This window comes from Anomalospiza imberbis, chromosome 8 (assembly GCF_031753505.1).
Source record: "Anomalospiza imberbis isolate Cuckoo-Finch-1a 21T00152 chromosome 8, ASM3175350v1, whole genome shotgun sequence".
In the NCBI taxonomy this organism is placed as follows: Eukaryota; Metazoa; Chordata; class Aves; order Passeriformes; family Viduidae; genus Anomalospiza; species Anomalospiza imberbis.
Window position 1 is genome coordinate 8,450,249 of NC_089688.1, and position 12,960 is coordinate 8,463,208.

A 12,960-nucleotide genomic window follows, 5' to 3' on the forward strand; every position below is an offset into this window, starting at 1 on the left:
ATGGAATTTAGCATTAAAAATGGTAGAACTCTAACATTGCAAAATTAATAAACAAGTGATGAACCTTGTGTTCTCAACAAATTAGAGAAAAACAGGACGAGAATTAAAGAAAACAAGCAGTAATTACTGTTTGTATTTAAACAGTAAATGTCTGTTTAAAACACTTCAGTGTATCAACAATGGAATGTCTGATGAAGAGCCAACAGTCATGGCAATGCTCATTCAGAGTAAGGATGCAAGAGGTTCACAGGGACAAGAAGCAAAAGAGAAATTTTATTTTATCCAAAAAAGAAAATTGTATTTTATCCAAAGTCCAACTCCAGTATAAGTATCAAAAATGTATTTGGAAAATACAGTAGGCAAGTAAGGGGTCACAGGCAAGTTTTTCTCTCCTGGTGAGATGCTGCAGTATCCTCTTCAAGCCACTCACACCATTTATACTGGAGACATCAGTGACAGCACAGCAAGAGGCAAGCCTTCTCTACTAGGAGGAATTTGGAGAACAGATACCAGAACTACACATTCAGAAAGGGATAAAATAATGAAATACTCCAAAATGAGAGAAAAACAACTGCTCTTCAGCAGTAACTTTAAAATATTACTTAACTTTCAACATGGCTTATGGAGAAACTGTTTGATAATATCTGGAAATAGAAGAAGGTTGAGAAAATACTGAAATTTCCCAAACAAAGCTGCATATGAACAGTAATTATGGCTAATCCATCTGGTGTATTTCTTTGATTTGGGTCAACAGAACTGATCCTGTGATAGTTATTGAGGAACTATTTTAAAAACTCACAAGTTTCTAGTTCTTAAAACTGATAAAGAGGATTCCACCCCAGCATATACTAAAACAGTCATCCTTGAGCAGATTCGTGTGTAATGGGAGCTCCTGTATGATTCATGGGGAAAAAACTTTGTGAAGAGGCTCTTCTCACCTGTCCTGTTACAATTCCCATTTGTGTCCACTGGGGCATTCCCCAATAGCTCATTGCTTTTCTGCACTCATTTGTTTACAAGGTTTGCAACCAAGGGTACTGGATGTGAAAATAGAGAGATGAAGGAAAATCTGGTAACAGATTTGCACTATATCTGCGTAACAGTATCTGCACTATATCTGTGTGCAGTCCTGGAAGCTCCATACTGGCATGCAAAGGAAGAGGATCATGCCCTTCTTCCCAGTCATGATTTGGACACTGTAAATAGGTGATATTTCAGGCGTGACAGGTAAAAAGATCCAAGGAAACCAACATAACTCAAAGAGTTACAGAATAACCAAATGCAGCCTCCACTCCCTAAGTGCACTCAACTCTCAGCAGCAGTGAAATAAAGGAGCTTCTTAGCTGTCCTTGGCCCTCCCACTGTAATTAATCTGGACTACACGAGCTCCAGTAAAGCTAATTAATAGTTATTAAGGAACATGGTTAATGACACTATGGGCATGCATCAACACAGACACCCCATTTGCAGCTTTGCCAGAAATAAAGCATTTTTATGACAGATAATTTGCAGACTCGATTTTTCACAATGTATTCCCTCCCTGAAGGGAATATCACAATGCCAGGTGTCTGCACATACAGAAATGTGCAGAGATATTTCATTTATCTGTGATTATTTACCAGTTACACCTCCTAGAATTATAGCTGGAGCTAGGCTTAGCAAAATACTTTAAAAAATTAAAATCCACTACAGGAACAAAATACTGAGGAAAAAAGGAATGTTTCTTTAAAACATTTTTTTCTTAAATACCAAATATTTAATGCAAATGTCAAATTCTATTTGATATTTTATTTTTTCAACAATATTTCCTTTTAGTTTAGAGAATTCTTCGAGCCAAAAACTGGGATAGAATTGTTGGTTATCGCTGGAGATATGGGGAAGTTGGAAAAGGTATAAAAACTTCCCAGCAACAGTTTTACATAAACAACTGTTAGAGTTCATCCCTGAACTACATCTCTTTCAAAAGCAAAAAGTCAAAATATTTTATGTGAAGATGCTGCCAGAAGTGTAGCAATACATTTTTAATTCCATTTCTTTTTGTGAAAAATTTCTTGCATTTCACTCTAAATTTATCTATTTTCTCCTCCCACCCCAAAACCTCAGCTTTTGGCAAGTGTAAAATCTGCCAGTATCTAACTAAGAGTTCACATCAATAGCACAAGATGGTTTTTGATATCCCTGTACATTATGTGAAATTTGTATGCATTTCCATATTTCTACTTATAACAATGGAAGAAAATTATATTTAGTAGATAAGTTCAAGACTTTGGATCTTCTACATACCCTACAAAACAAAAAAAGTGAAAGCACACGTAAGGCACATATTTCTAAAAGTCATAATGCTAGAAGATGTCACTGTGTTTTGGTCTCCAAAACCCAAATCTTGACCCTCTGATGGAAACCTAAAGGAGGTTACTCAATAGACTAGCCTGGATTATGGGAGATGCCTACTTGATTATTCTTCTTACTACTACTGTCATGAAGAATTTTTTTAATATTGTTTCCAAAATCCTAAATTTCTGTTAAATTATAAAAAAGTATAGAGATCACTCCCTAGTAAAAGTATTTGAAAATAAACTTTCATTATATCCCTTTCTCTGTCTTCGTAAAAAAGCGTAAGAATTTTTTAATTCTTTTTTTAATACAAAAACTAGAAACAGAAGATACTAAAAGTTTATAAAATGAACCCAAACAAGACAGACATACAAAGAAGCACACTCAAGGACAGTATGATACAGATCATTATGCTCTCAACACTGACTGTGTCACATCAAACTTGCACTGCTTAGCAGCAGGAATTATTTTAGAGTAATGGTAATGTGGTACACATTTTTCCATCACAGATAGAAAACTAGGGCAAATCAAACCGGAGGAAGAGGGAGAAAATACTTTCCCAGTAACTTTAATTTCCCATAGATCTTTTATAGCTACTGGATGCTATAATCTGTTCCCTGCAGAAACAACACAAATCTTCAGAGAACTGGAAGACACAGAATAAATTTCACATAATGTAGCTACATGACAATGGCTGCACGGATCTGGAGTTGTTATTTTTCAGATCTTGCAAACAACACTCATTTAATGGTGACAAACTCACTCCAGGGCCTCAACTAAGCTAAAAACATTAGTCTGCAGATGCACAGTGCCTTCAAATATGCATTTTGACTAACAGAGACTCCAAATTAGCTGTCTTGAAGCCACTGGCATACATAAAGTTTGACACTTATCACACACATGCAGAGAACCAAAGCATTTTGGTTAGGTAAGTTGAACCACAGCCTACTCTGAATGTCCAAACTGCTGAGTTAATTCATCAACAAGCAACTACCAAGTACACAATTAAGAACAGAGCATTTGTGCCTGCTTTGGCTTCCCACCTAAGGAAACCCATCCTACTTAACAAAATAATCACAGAGAAAGGTCGCAAACAAAAAGTAACCTAAAGCTTTCTTCCTTTCCCTACAACAGAAGTTCCTTTCACTTACTGATGAATGCACTGAAAATGTGCATGAAACCTAAGAGAGGAAACCTCACATCAGGAAGACCCAAAAGTCCATCATTCTCTACCCTGCTCAAGTGCCATGTTCATGAGGAAACTGGAGACTGACACTCTTCTGGTTTGCTAATCACCACTGTAGACCCAGGGCAGAAACTAACACTCATCATTCTTCCTGATTCAGCACCATAGGCTTGTCACCTTGATCCAGGAGGATCACTTCATGTTTACCTATGAAATTCACATAGCCAAGTTAATAATTAAATACTTCCCTCACTGCCCGGACACTGTCTTACCTTACTGCCCTAAAATAAAGTTCATTTTAAATGCCACTATTTTACTACAGAAGGACAGGTCCCAAGGTACTCACCACTCTGAAAAGCCTGCAGAAAGGATGATTATTATTGCATACATTTCTGAAGAGCTTGTCTCTCCATTGTGTCCGCAGACAAGATATGCTGTTTAAAGACGAACAGTGGAAATGAAAGGGATGCCCAGTGGGAGGTAAGAGCCAAGCCAGAGTCCATGATGGAAGTGGTTTTATCACTGTAGTGCTTGTTGCTGCAAACAATGTAAGAATTCAGCACTCATTTGAAGTGCAGCCTTTAGAGTTACAGCTGTGCTAATGCACAGGTGGGAAAAAAAAATCTTAAATATGAGAGGCATCAGTTCTTTCACTTTAAATAGGGAATACAGCCTAGATAGAGAGAGAGAGAGAGAGAGAAAATGCGGATAGCAGGTATATAAAATCTGAAAGCATGATTGCTATAATAAAGATGCACATGCAGTGACTTTGAGATCTGGGTGGTCTGAGACAGTTTATATGGCTCCTGCTTTGACTTGCCACATAAGCACATTTATGTGCATCCAGCCTGAGAGGAATGTGGATACAAAGGAAATGCAAAGGTGTGGGGAATGTGTCTTCCTCCTGGTGAAGTCCTCAGATTTCTTCTGTGTGAGGAAGACAAGGATTTTCTTCTGGTGCAAGGATCCCTTGCACATTGACTCCCCTCATTACTAAGCAATGTGAGGGTTTGTGTCCTTTTACTTTTCACATCACCTTTCTGAAAGTACTAAGGCAACAGACATCCTGCATCTCACACATCTGATGACTGCAGCTGTCCCGGTAGGAGAAGATTGGAGGTCCAAAAGTAAAGGCGGACAAGAAAAAAGAAAGGGATAGATGAGAAAAAACATCAGTAAAGTCTGGAGTGGTAGGGAAGGCAAGAGATGAGCCTAAAGAAAGCACTTCATGATGCAGGAACGTGTGATGACAAGACTATGAGGGGCAAAAGAGACATCAGTACAGACAAAAAGGGAATTGGTTTGTGGTGCAATGATTTACAGAATACAAAGCAAGTGCTCTGGGTAACTGCTGTTACCCACACATTCAGAAATGGACAAAAATAGAAGAGATTATATTTGTAAAGGAGCAAAAAACAATAACACGATGAAGAAATACATATACTTGCTTCCTAGGGCAGTAAAGCTGCAGAACATAATGAGATCTGATGGGAGATAAACTCAACCATCGAGGAAGCTGGAAATGCTTTCTGGCAGCTATCAAAGATATGTAGCAAATGAAGATCAGTCTAAAAGGTAAACAGAAATGGTGCAGTCATTTATTTTCCTTTAGAAAATTACAGAGAGATACCAAGACCAAACCCTACTTCAGCATAGCTCTCGGAGGACAAATGTAAACCAGAGGGTTTACAAGCAAGGACTGGGAAAGGTCACAGAAAAGAATTGAAAGGCTTGATGGACTTGGCCAGGGAGTTTTCATCAAATTGGCACTCTCAAGACATATAAAATAACAGCCTTTTATCAATATCATATCAATTCCTTCCATGCAAGAGCCTGCCACCTAGGTCATTTTATACGTTTACCAAAGAAGGTCCTGTAGCTGATCCCTGGTAACTAAAGAAAAGCCAGAAAAAAGTAATGGTAAGACCAAGGATGATTACTATGAAAGCCAAGAGTTATTTTAAATAAAAGTAGTCCATATGAACTGATGTCCTGCTATTTTTTGTGATGAACCAACTAAGTATTAGTGTTTGATCTGCAGAAAACCACAAAGATGAAAATATTCTCAAAACAGGTACTACTATGCAACCAGGTGGTTACAGATTGACAGGACCTTGCTAGTTTTCTCACAAATCATGCTGTTAGCTTCTCTTTCAGCTTTGAAGTCTGACACCAGTAGAGAAGGGACAGCTATGCTCAGAAAACTTTTGGTGCAAAGCCATCAAAAGGCAATAAAAACAGCAATTTCATAGACTCACAAGTGGTGTGGCAGCCAACCCTCACCCCACCATCTGAACACACATCCCTGGTGTCACACACCAACTTTTTTTCCTGACCTTTCATTCTAATGCATATGGGGAAAAGAAAAGCATTTCAAGGCAACATCTCTTGGAGTAAAATGTCTAAGAGTTTGCTGAATATTCTAATTGGGACTTGTTAATTAATTCTCACAATGCTTGTTACAAGTAGGCAGAGCAGAAAGATTATATTATTAGAGAGCATCATATCAGAACCCATACAGTGATAGGCAATAAAATGGTCTAAAAATTTAGAACGGCTAAAGTATTTCTGTTTAAAAAAATACAGCTTTACTGGAAAGTGACTAATTTTTTTTTCAGATAAAGACTGACTTCTAAACTCCAATTTATAAGCCCAAAACTTATAAACATTCGGAAGAACCATTTATATGTACCTATCTGCCTTCCTGAAACATCTAGGCTATAAGAAATTTTGACACTGCTAAAATGACAAAGACTGTATGAGAAACAAGTCAGTACCAGTATCACCTTGTCTTTCAGTGTTCATGTAAATCCCTCTTGATGAAAGCCATTTTAGAGTCCTTCACAGTGACATGCAGCTATTATATAAAACACAAAGGTTTATATAAAGCTAAAACCTTTGTCTAACTCAAGTCCTGTCTATTGCTGTGTGATGGGCTATAGTTGGGTTATTTTTTACTGATTTCAGTCATTGGGGGGTATATGAAAAAAAGAAAAATCCTCTACTGTGCAAAGCTTTTCCTTTTTATGAGATCTTATGGCCCTGTGCAAGCAGTGAGCTCCTTTTCTTTACAAGTATCTTTATGGAGACTCCAGGGAAGATTTCCTCTGGATAAGAAGACTTTGAGGGGCTGTAAGTCAGACACATGCTTTTGAGCCCTTCATGTCACCAGGGATCTGGGGAAGGAAAATTATCTCTCAAGACACTTTCAAAAGGGAAATCCACAGTGCTGTCTCTAGAGCAGTTAACAGCTCCATCTCTGAGGCATCCCATTAGAGGCAAGAATGACAGCTTCTCTCTCTCCTATGCTTTAGAAGTGTTCCCTAATCAAACACACAGGGCAGGTACACAGCAACCTCCCTAAAGATTCTTACCATATTTGACACCTCCTTGTTTTATCATGAGCCTCCAGCTAATTAGTAATGTCTGAACGGAAATTGTTCAGTATCAAAAAACTCAGGTTTGCAGAGGTAAACCCAACCACTAGAGCTATTTCTGAAGCATTTGTCTTCAGAACAAATGGAAAGAACAAAAGTACTTTCAATGGAAATATGCCTTCTTTCTGTTGCACCAAATCATCAGGAGTTCACAGTGAGTTTACAGCAAGTTACCAGACATACATTATTAGGCATCACAGAACTTTTAACTGGGATTCAAGTTAAAGCTTGGGTAGAGTGAAAGGAGATATTAAGTGGATGGTTCAATGTTCTGTGGGAAATGAGGACACTGAGACGGTCATGTAAGTACCTGGTTGAAGAGTTTCAGTGCAATGCAAACACAAGGTTAAGTGCAGCAAGAGCTGCAGGGACCTTGTGCCTCAGCAGCTGATGGCTGGGTCACCTCATCAAAAACCAGCCTGGCAGGGGCTGGGCTTGCAAGGGAGATCCCGGAGTGCTCAAGAAACTACTGTTCAAGGTCCTGGGTGGGGCGGCGGGGCTGCAATCAGCCTAACTACAAGGATTGCACTCCTATAATGACTTGGCATAAAACAAGATATATCTTATAGGAAATATGTACATAATCTTCCTAATGGTGAGCAGTTATTTTAGATATATATACACACACATATACATATATGAAAAGTGGGGAAAATACAGACCAACTAATTGGTTCAAATTCCAGATTTTGGGACTTGCTTGCCTCAGTTTGTAGCTTTCTCACTGAAGTTAAAAGGGAATTTTGCCCATATACACAGACTTCAGTAACAAGTTTTGACAGGGAGACCAGATGATCAGTCATGAGCAATCCAACATATCCTGCTCCCTCATTAGTCCAAGGAGTCCCAATAACAGTTTGTGAGGATCCTTCTGCAACTGGCCCAGAGTAAGAGCAGATATCGCCCATGGCTGTCTGTGTGCAAGGCTCAGCATCTCCTGCCAGCTGCATGGGCAGCAGATCCAGCCCCACCACTCCTCTGCTGCCTCCCTTCCCTTCTCCCTTCCGGGGTGCCTGCACAGAAGCCAGATCAGCAGCACAGGGACAGCTCTAGGCGTGCCTCAGTGAGCCCTGGGACAGCTCTAGGCGTGCCTCAGTGAGCCCTGGCACCAGCAACCATCAACAACAGCGATGGCAAAGACCACCAAAGCTCTCAGGTCGAAGTCATTCCATTTGCTTCAAAGTCTTCTAAATTACAATTAGGCTTTGTTGTCAGATATCCAAGTACACTAAAAGAATTAACAGTTCCCTGGAAATTTAGGAGTTTATCCAAAATATTGTCATGATATGAAACAAAAGAAATTACAGAAGTCAGTGGTTCTACTGAGACTGACCAAGACTGATTAGTTACCTAGTTTTCAGACCAAAAATATTCCTTACCACAAGAAGAATCAGTACTGACAGCAAGGACTTCCTTGGATTTTGCTTAGGAAAATAATCAGAGGTAACAAAAAACATCACTGTCACCAAAAAGTATACATATTGAGGCTGAAATAATTTTTTAATAAGAAGTCTGTAACAGAAAAGCTGCACTCTATTCAGCTTTCAAAATACCAAAGATGAAATAAAGGAGTTTTCCAACCCCTCTTTCACAAACCTCATTGAATGAATTATTTATAAACAGGGGGGTTAATTTTGTTTGCATTTTCTGTTTTACATTTTTCTAAGAAGTATGATAAAGGAGCAAAGTTGCTTACATGCCTTTTCAAAGAACTTTTGTTACATTTTGCCACTGAAAGCACTCAAAAACTAATGATGGATCTCTAATCCGCTGTGGATTACGTTCTTTGCTACATGTAACATTTTTCATGTATTAAAAAATGTAGGCTCAGAACTCTTCTGTATGACTTGCACTATGGAGCAACAGCAGCTCCAGCTCTGCCCTATCTCCTGATATATTTGTTTCCAGATTCACTTCCTGAAGCTACAGTAAATTATTAAATGCCATGCGGCAATTTGGGTAAGTAGAGCCTTTCTCTTGTTACAGTTATTTTTAAGATGGGATACCAAGTTTCATCTGCATGGCTGACATTAGGGCCTGGGAAACCCCTTTAGGGAGTTTTCTGTTTTCCTTCTCCCATTGTCCATACTTGGCTAGCTCGTCCTCATTTCTTAGCAATAGCTGGCTATGAGCTCAGAAGATCATCTGATATCAAATCTTCAAACAGACTCTCCTTGAAAGACCTAGATACTCTTAACCCCAAATCTCTCAATTCCACAGATCAGGCCCTGCAAAGCCTCCTTTCAGAAATTATTTATCAATGACTAGTAAAACAGGCAATAAATTTTTAAAGCTATGTTATCTGTAAGTTTTACAGTCAGACATAATACCTTCTTCAGTAACCATAAAAAGTGTTGCAACAGATGTTTTGGGGTTTAATGAAGACAGTCAAGCGGATTTATTGCCTATTTCTTGTAGAGCTGACTGAGCAATTTTCAACAAATAACTTCCCCCACTATAGTCTTTATTTTGTGCCTATATTGAACAGCACATATCAGACTGCAGCTCTTTCTCTTAGAATGAACCACTTCAAGTCTTTATGGATCAGTCAAACCTGCTGAGGCTCATGACTCAACTGGGAAGCAATTAGTCCAGTGACAGAGCCCTGGCTGTCTTCAGCCTGCACAGCTGTGCACACTGTCACCTGTGAGACAATCACTTGTGTCTGATATAAAGGGGTGTGACTTTTCAGAAATACCTGCAAAAGACTTTGAATGACTGCAATAAGCACAAGCAACAAACCAGCTGAGTTGTTCTCTTGTATAAGACATACACTTGCTGAGGCTGAAGAGCCAAGCTAACCTGGAAAGAAAGAAGAAATGCATCCCAAAGGAGACTCCCATGACTGAGTCAAGCTCTGCTACAGGCAGGGTAGAAGTAACCCTAGGGCTGGACGTGGTTTATACTCACTGTACTCACAGTCTCGGTCACAGATCAGGTCTAAACACACATGGGCTTGGAAAGCCCTTTTGTGCACAAATTCTGAGCCTGCTTGTAAAAAGTAACAGTGATTTGCACTATTTAGAAACAGAGAGTTGCCATGAGCTTATGGGTGGTCTAAAATCTAAGCTCTAATATGGCTGAGAATCAAGCCAGGTGAAAATTCACATGGTTATCGATGGTTATAAAGTTATTCTTTCAAATCTCTGTGAACAAAAAGAAAGCAAGTTGTGGTTCTTAGACTGAACTTCTATGAACTGAAGAAAGCTGAAGAAGCATCTAATAAATTCAATAAATTAGAGCAGTAAAACATTCTCAAATACAGTGATTTTTTTATACTTTGGAAAACAGCTAAGTTCATCAAAATACTCACAGAACTAATTTTATTTTCTATTTTAAGCAAATGGTCTGAGTTTTTACAAAAGCAGCAAACAACTACTGTTTGCTATTAATGTCAACAAATATAATCAACTTCAAATGTTCACATGCAAGACACAGAGGGAATTTGCTGCAATCAGTTCAAACGAGGCAGATGGGGAGGAGCACGAAGCTCCTATGATTTAGTGAGTCAGTAACAATAGAGACTGTGGTATTAGAGGTACTCAGCAACATTGTTGTACAAGAGAGGTCCCATTGTAGCACGCTGCATTAAGAGCAGCAAATCCTTGAGAGTTTTCCAGGCCTTGTCAGCCCAGACTGCTTTGATGAATGATACCAACAGAAGATGAAATAATCACTCACTAGTTTACAAGCAGTGAAGCGCAGCTATTAAAGAATTCTAGTCCGCATTATGACAGTGGAACAGTCATGCTTGGCAAACAGGCCAATATCTGAGCTTATGGTTGTCAGACATCCTGAATTCTTACCTTCATTTTATATTTCTCAGGCTTAAACCTCCAAAGACAGAGGGTTCTCCTCCTTCACATTGTATTTCCCCATAGAAAACAAGACTGGCAAACTCAGGGGGGTTATTCCTCTGCTTGTCAGCTCCTAGATAAAGGAGCATTCAAGAACACCAGTCAATATTTCTAGTCTTTGTAGTCAGCCAATGATAAGAGAAAACATCAGTACAACAAAAAAAAAAAAAAAAAAAAAAAAAAAAAAACCCACAAAAAACAGATTTAGTGACATAAAACACACTGTCATTTTATGGTTGGACTCAATAATCTTAAAGGTCTTTTCCAACCTAAATCCTTCTACAATTCCGTACTTATGTTCCATGCCAGGGACAAAGCTGGAAAGATCATTGGGATCACTGATTGCAATTCTCTGTAATCCCAGGAAAATATAATAAATGAGTCTGTAGCACATAGGTCCTGTGAACACCAAGGACTATTTCCTAAATCTTCTACAACTGGTTTCAACCTGTGGGTCACAGACTAATCTAGACAATTTAAAAATGAATAAAAACCAACAACATCACCAAGTTTCAGTAAATTTAAATTATCCATTCACTCAGAAACTTTTCTAGAGGTACAGAAATGGAAAAATCTTGAAAACAAGTGGCCTACAGCCAGGCCAAAGTCTACATTAAGAGGCCAAAGGCCAGAACCACAACACAACTCAAGAGCAGAGCAGATGAAATTCGAGCTGCTGTACTGACCCCAACAATATCAAAAAATGTTCTCGGCCAAACAGTTCAGAAAACTCAGAAATGGATCACATCCAACAGAGCACAGGGACTCAAAATTAAGTAAATAGCAGTTCCCCACTTCTCTCACCAAGGAGAAAATTTTCTTCACAAGTCCACATCTTGTTTAACTCATTTCTGATTTAAACAAGTGCTGGAGAGTGATAGAATTAAGCAAGAGGTGCACCAGGCTAATATACCAAATATCTCATCACTTCCTCTGGCACTTTGGTGATCAAAGGATGCCAGCAGTGAGAAGGCAGGGAAAGAAAATAAGGAATGAAGCTAAAGACTACCAAGCATCTTAAGCTATCTTTCAGGAGGAAGATCCCTTTTCCGGCCCTCTTGTGTTGGGAGCAGGCATGAAGTATCTGATAACACTTTGTGAGCACTGGGAAGAGGAACTCCAATCCCAAGGACACACACAGAGGTCACAAAGTTCTGTCTTCCTAACTGTGTTGTACAGATCAGAGCTTGGAAAAAATACTGGGACTCCCATTTCTCCTCACCTGACTATTTTCATACACCAGCAACCAAAGTTAGTGTTAAAATTCCACAATTTAAAACTTAATCCAGGATCAGCATCCAGAAAATCAATTTACTTTTCCCTGTATCAAGATAACTAATAATCTCAACAAGTTTACTTTCTATAGAAATACTTTTCTATATAAAAAGAGATAAAATTAGTTTCCTGTAAAATCTCATAAAAAAAGAGAATATAATTATGAGGAGGATGGCATGATACTTTTAAAGCCATCTTGAGACAACCATCAATACACTTCAGAACATTTCAATGAATTTTATCAGCATTTAGGGAGGAAAATTGCCTTGAGGCCAGCCCTGTCAGCAAATATTTCCCACCATTAACTTAAATCTCAGTATTATTTCAGATGACTGCATTGTAGGCATAATTTTCTAAAGCAGTGTGAACATTCTACGAGATTGATGGCCACACTTTTCCCACATGAACAATTATTTGCAAATATGGATACAAAGGTAATTAGTGATCTTTTGGAAAGTTCACAGGCACACTTCACATTAACAACCTCTCATGAAAATATTCACAGAACTTTGTAAAATTGGAATTTATGAGACAAAGATCAAACTACATCTTCATTAGTCTCTCTCTACAGTTTCATAAGGAAAATGATTTTGTAGTACCTGGTAGAAAACTTTCTAACCAAAAGCTTTAAAAAATCTCTTTTTTTCATATATGTAACATCACCAGAAATATTTTTTTTAATTGCCAAGTCTACATATATACTGACTTGAGGAGCAATTTCATTTTCCCTCTTGCATATCTATCTGAGCTGTAGCCCAGCTTCCTCAGATAGTTTCCATCAACACTATCATAAGTTTTTCTTCAGTTCTCAAGCTACTTATTAACATTGTAATAACACGCTATAACTTGAAAATACCTCTTAAAATTCTCAG

At 38.4% G+C, this 12,960-nt stretch overlaps 1 protein-coding gene across 17 annotated transcripts in view; it reads right to left on the minus strand.

Moving 5' to 3' along the window:
• Window positions 1-12,960, minus strand: part of GRID1 (glutamate ionotropic receptor delta type subunit 1) — a 533,233-nt gene that overhangs the window by 453,628 nt on the left and 66,645 nt on the right. The window lies entirely within an intron of this gene.